The sequence below is a fragment of the Rattus norvegicus genome, chromosome 9 (genome assembly GCF_036323735.1).
Source record: "Rattus norvegicus strain BN/NHsdMcwi chromosome 9, GRCr8, whole genome shotgun sequence".
In the NCBI taxonomy this organism is placed as follows: domain Eukaryota; kingdom Metazoa; phylum Chordata; class Mammalia; order Rodentia; family Muridae; genus Rattus; species Rattus norvegicus.
In genome coordinates this window covers 56,012,216-56,018,797 of record NC_086027.1, presented here as the reverse complement: position 1 = coordinate 56,018,797, position 6,582 = coordinate 56,012,216, and the positions used below count along the sequence as shown (strand labels likewise).

General features: G+C 40.8%; 1 pseudogene; it reads right to left on the bottom strand.

The window, feature by feature from the left end:
- Nucleotides 1–4,543: 4,543 nt before the first annotated feature.
- Nucleotides 4,544–5,672, bottom strand: Smc6-ps1 (structural maintenance of chromosomes 6, pseudogene 1; annotated as a pseudogene).
- Nucleotides 5,673–6,582: the final 910 nt, after the last annotated feature.

The window sequence follows — 6,582 nt, the reverse complement described above, 5'->3', positions numbered from 1 at the left end:
CTGTCACTTTCCTTGCTTCAGTACCTGGAATTCTTACTAAATTGGCTATTGGGTGAGCAGAACAACTTGCACCCAGTAACAACTTTGGAAACACAATGAAAAAGGACAACTGTTCCATGATGAAAACAAGCAGATTTTGAAAGTTGTTAAGCAAACAAGTTTTGTTAAAACTTAAATTCTTTCTGACAATAAATAGAGGAATTTTAACATTTATAAAATAAGTTAGTCTTCCAGGATATAAAACAGCACAGAGAATCATTTTAATGATTTTGAGGCTTGGGGGATGGCTTAGCGGGTAAAGTGCTTGCTATGCAAGCATTAGAACCTGAGTTCAGATCCCAAGAACCCATGTTAAAGCCACACACAGCTGTACAAGTTGAAACCCCAATGTTTGGGTAGGGATCCAAGTGGATTCTGGGTGTCTGCTGACTTGTCAGTCTAACTAAAAGACATTACAGTATCATCTTATGCTTTCCACTTAAACCTGCAGGAGTGAATACATCTGAACACACACACACACACACACACACACACACACACACACCGTGGTGGTGGCAGTGGTGATGGTGATGGTTGGTGTGGTGGTATAGATAGATAGATAGATAGATAGATAGATAGATAGATAGATAGATAGATAGATGGAAAATATTTTTAAAATTAATGCACATTGTAAAAAATAAAAATCAAGCATTAGAGTTTTCAATAGCCATACTAATTAGGGTTAAACAATGAAGTCAGATTTTGAAAGTTTGGGAGAAAATGCATTTATAATTCAGGATATTTTTATAGCCAAACTGATTTTTAAAAGTGAGAGAAATCTATTTCAGAAAATTCCTCATGTATTTTTGAAACTATTTATATGCCATGAAAATTGTATATGCTTTTGGCAAAATAGAGCTGACTTTGGAAGCATGAAGGGAGCTGAGATAAATGATAAAGAATGGAGGACTTCATCACTGTCCAAATGAGAATTTAGTACAAATAACCTCAACCGTCCTTCAGGAACCTGGAATGAAGGTGCCAAAGGATGCAGTTCAAGTGTGATAGCTTATCAGGGTTATGAGTTTATTCTGGGAAAATATTGCAATACGGATAAACAGACATTTACTTTGGGTTTGGTAACCTAAGAGTATCCATCCATAAAACAGGATCGTATATCGTTCATCTTACTGTCGATTTGAGTAAAGAAGCTTTCAGCCTGGAGACAGAGGCCTCTAGGCAATATTCTTGTTTGATTTATCTGTTGTCTGGTTATGTTTTTAGGGAATTTTAAGAGAAGGAAGACCGGCCCCGAGTGTGAGCCATTTTCCTATAAGCTGGGGTCCTGAACCGAATAAAACGGGAAAAGGAGAAAGTAAGAATGTCACCGTTACTCTATTTCCGGTTCCTGGTCCACCAAGGTGTGAGGCTCCCAACCCCCTGAGCCTGCCGAGCCTGCCACCGTGAACTCTGGTATTCCTTCTTCATTGTGTGAAAACCGTCCTTCCAACCCACGACCCCAAACAAGTCTTTCTTCTTGTATGCGACTCCTTTCCAGGTATTTTGTCGAAGCAATGAGAAAAGTGAGTAGCAGAAATTCCGTCTGAGGAAGTAAGGGCGCTGCTGTGGTTAAAGTGGCAACGTGGTTTGTAAGTCTTTGGAACTGGCTTGGAAAGGGAATGTGGACACATTTGGATTCCTGGGTTAGAGAAACTCTAGAATGCTGTAAACATTTAGAGACCAGTTGGCCGTTCTTGTGGAAGTGTGGAAGAGCACACAAGTGATAGCAAGGTAGACAGTAAGACAGAAGCAGTGGGGGATGGGACCAGGAGTCGGGGCAGAGGCCAGGTGTGTTACATTTTAGCAAAGAATCTTGCTGTGTTCTCCATGTGTCCTGAAAATTGGGCAGAGGCAGAATTAAAAAGCAATGCTTTAAGGTGCTGGCACGGGAAATTTTAAGGCAGCATGGCATCGTACTGCGGCAGTTGCTGCTTGCCCTTCTTAGACTTACAGTGGGAGAATGCAAAAACAAGAAAACAAAACAAAAAACCATGAGAACTGAGCGGTTTGTGAAGGAAAGGAAAAAGGAAAAGTCAAAAGTTGCAGACAAGGTGCATCTGAGGAAAACTGTAACTGGTAAAGAAACTAGAATGTGAAAAAGGAACCCCAGCCAGAACTTTTACCGGGGTTACAGGAACAGAGCTCTGAGGACAGCACCCCAACCTTTGAGGGCTCCAACTGCAAATTAATTTGAAAGGCAAGAGATTGAGAGCATCACAAGTAGTTCCCTGCTTGAAAATAGTCATCCAGAGGGGCAGCCTGCCAGACTCAGCTATGAAGGGGCACAGGGACCACCAGCACTGGTGCAGCAGGTGGAGGTCAAAGTAACCCTCAGGCCTCTGACAGAACGTGGCAGGATTGCCTACACGATGTGCCAGATGCAAGATTTATGGGATAAGAGAGGCCAATGAGCTTTGAATTTGTGTCAAAGTTGGGTTCCTATGAGAAGTCACTGTGTGAAGCTAGAAGGTGAAGCTTGAGTTGTGATGGAGACTCCAGGATGTTGGAGACGCCAAGTCTATGAAATATCCATTGAGGGATGCTTTAGGCATAGCGTGGGGCTAGAGAGAGGATACCTGTGAGGCAGGTGGCAGAATTGGAGGGGCAGGGCTTCCTAAACCATCAGAGCCAAATCGTACTATGAAGTCTTAGGTATCAGACATGGAAGCATAGGACTGGGTGTTTGCCCTGCTGTGTTTCTGTCTTGCTTTGGTAAATTTTATTGCTATGGTCCCAATTCCCTTTATTGTTTTTTTTTTCGGATAGGAATATTTTATTTTGTTAATTCCTTTATTATATATAGAACATATATCATTTAAAAACATTTTATAGATGCTTATAAGAGATTATCTGAAGTCCTAAAATCAACGTTGAACTTGGGTTTTTGAACAATGTTAGGTTTCTTAAAACTTATGGAACTCTACAGTTAAGATAAATGCACTTGGCATTTTGGGTTAGCCATGAGCCTTTGAGGACCAAAGGTAGAAGATCATCATTTAAAAGTGATGGGTTTAGGTGCTAAGGTGCCAAGGTGTAGATTTGTGGGGGCTAGTGTTCCCATTCACCAGAGGTGGTAGAGAAGGACAGAGAGCATGCAAACTGAGGAAAGTGCCATTTCTCATGCTGTTCCCTTTGAAGACCAAAGCCTGGAGCAAGATCCTTCAAGCAGGCAGTTGGTTTAAAAAGAAGTCCCGAGGATGAGGAGGAAGACTTTGTGAAGGAAGGAAAGCTACTTAAAGTACGTGGTCACTGCTGGGAACAGCTGAGACCTGGCATATGTCATCACGGAATCGTGTAGAATACACTTCATACCTGCCTCCTCATGGATAGGAGACAGAATACTCATCATTCCATATCTCGTGCTTCATGGTTTTCCTGGCTAGTTCTATATCCATTTGATACAAACCAGAGTCATCTGAGAGGTGGGCACCTTAATTAATAAAATGTCTCCATAAGATCAAGCTGTAGGCAAGCCTGAAGGGCATTTTTTTTTAAATTAGTGATTGTTGTGGGAGGGTCCAGACCACTGTGGGTAGTGCCACTCCTGGGCTGGTGGTCCTGGGTTTTCAAAGAAAGCAACCTGAACATGCCATGGGCAGCAAGCCAGTAAGTATTACTCCCCCATGGCTCCTGACGCTAGGTTCTTGCTCCGTTTGAGTTCCTACTTTCCCTCAGTGGACCGTGACTCAGTATATGTAAGCCAAGTAAACCCTTTCCTCTTCAACTTGCTTTTGGTCATGATATTTCACCACAGCAATGGCAACCCTAAATAAGGAAATGGCTTTCCATGGGTCTGACTTCTCATCACTTCCTGGTTTGTTTACCTGTATGTCATTATGGTGAGAGGACTTGAAGGTTATAGAGATCTTGCAAGAGAAAGCAAAATATGCAGTGTCATCAGGACTGTGTTGTTAGATTATGCACTTGTGTATGTGAGTAGTTTAAACAATGAGAGGAGCAAATAGATAACCAAGAAGATGACAGAAATAATGATAATGACAATCAGCATAAATAGCTCAACTCATGAGTTAAAGAAATGCAGAGTTCTATTATGTAAACCTCAAACAACATATCATATACATACGTGTGTGTGCTTGTGTGTGTAGTGACTTAAGATTTTAAGACTTTTCTAATCTATTAGTTTATCTCTCAGTGACAAAGACAAACAAATTTACGAGAGAATGAATTTTTTATGTGCAAAATTTTACTCTTGAAAAAAATTCATAAAGGTAGATGATAAAAACAAAGAAACAAAGCACAGAAACTCCAAAGAAAACAAACATAAAAATACTTAAAACCAGTATTATGAAATTGGGTTTCACAAGGAAAATCAATGATTTTAAACTCTTGGCAGCCGCTGGTTTTCTAGGCTCATTAACACAATCAATGGGTCATACTAAAGGAGCTTCTTTATTTCAGAGTACCTCTCATCTAATTTTACTTCATCCACCAGTCCAGATTATTCTCCCTCACATCATTAGTATGAGGGCAAGGGACTAAGGTGTCAACCTACATTGTCATCTTGCTTTTGAGCCACAGGTCAGAAGGGCAAGGTAGTTTGCCCTCTTTCAGGGTTAGACATTCGAAGAATTCAATCAGTTTACTCGAAGGAATTGAGCTCATGCCTTGAGGGGTAAGCTAGAGAAATCGTTTAAAACATTAGGAATCTGCCATCTTAAGGATCTATCCATTACAAGTCTCCTATTAACCTTATCCATGGAGACATCAAACTCATCCAGGCATCTGAAAGGTGATTCAGCAATGGAGCACAGGGAAAGAATGAAGCACACTGTGGAGAAAGATCATTAGCCATCAGACAAAGCACACGTGTCACTGAAGGAGGCTTTGTTTCCCTCTCCAGGCTGAACTGTTACACTAAGAGTTTCACTCTTGTGGTCAAAATTCATTTTTCTACAATGCGCATGCTGAGATAATACGTTGTCAATGCATAATTTGCATGGCAATGTCAGACACCTAAATTGTTGGTATGTTTTGTACTATGAGTCATTATTTCTTCTAGTAATTTAATAAAGCTTCTTAATGTCCTTACTTTATTAATCAGATCAAGATAGGTTTCTCTTGCTTCCTGGTACCGCTTCATTATTTCCTCCCAATCTCCATGATTAGCATGTTCTGTCTGATTTTTTTTGTCTTAATCAAAAATTTCTTTGACTAGAATTGATGCAGATTCTTTTACTTCTGTCTGTTTGGGCAGACCTGTCTTGCTTGTGTCTTGCTTTTCTCCTGTAGCTCCTTTGCCTTCATGTCAAGTTCTCTTCTCTTTTTATTGAAGGTACCCAGAGGCTCTGTTTATCTTCATAATGCTGTTTCCTGTTTCTGGCTATCAACTCCAGAGCCAGCAACACTTAATTCATCCTTAAGAGGATGTGCTAGCTCCGATAGCTGATTAATCTTCAATTTAATTGTATCAGACTTGTTTTCTGCTTCAATTTTTAGACTTTTAAGATTCTCCATGTTTTCTTTTTGTTGCTCCATATTTTTCTCCACCATATGCATTTTATTTTATTTTCCTCAGCATCATCTTCCAAGGTTGCAGTATCTACAGATTGGTGTTCTTCTATATGCTCAAGTTGCTGAATTTCAGAAATACTTTTTCTTATTTTCATCTTGCTTTTTTTATTGGATTTTTTATTTACATTTCAAATGTTATTCCCTTTCCTGGATTTCCTTCCAGAAACCCACTATCTCCCCCTGCTTCTATGAAGATGCGCCCCCACCTACCCACCAACTCCCTCCCATCCACTCCCTCCCTCCCACCTCTCCACCCTGACCTTCCCTTACATTTGGGCATCAAATCTTCTCAGGACCAAGGGCCTCTCCTCTCATTGATGCCCAACGAGGCTATCCTCTGCTACATAAGAAGCTGGAGCCATATGTCCATCCATGTGTACTCTTGGGATGGTGGTTTAGTCCTGGGCAGCTCTGGTTGGTTGGTATTATTGTTCTTCTTATAGTGTTACAAACCCCTTCAGTTCCCTCAGTCCTTTTTCTAACCCCTACATTGGGGACCCCATTTTCAGTTCAATGATTGGCTGTGAGCATCCACCTCTGTATTTGTTAGGTTGTGGTAGAGCCTCTCAAGAGATGTCCATATCAGGCTCCTGTCAGCAAGCACTTCTTGAAATCAGCAATAGTGACTAGTTTGGTGGCTGCATGTGGGATGGATCCTGAGGTGGGACAGTCTCTGGATGACCTTTCCTTCAGTCCCTGCTCCACACTTTGTCCCAGTATTTTCTCCCATGAGTATTTTGTTCCCTCTTCTAAGAAGAACTGAAGCAGCCAAATTTTGGATTTTAGTCATTCTTCCTCTTGAGCTTCATGTGGTCTGTGAATTGTATCTTGGGTCTTTGGAGATTTTGGGCTAATATCCATTAATCAGTGACTGAGTGACTGCATACTATATGTATTCTTCTATGATTGGGTTACCTCACTCAGGGTATTTTCTCGTTTCATCCATTTGCCTACGAATTTCATGAAGTCATTGTTTGTAATAGCTGAGAGCTAATCCATTGTGTAAATATA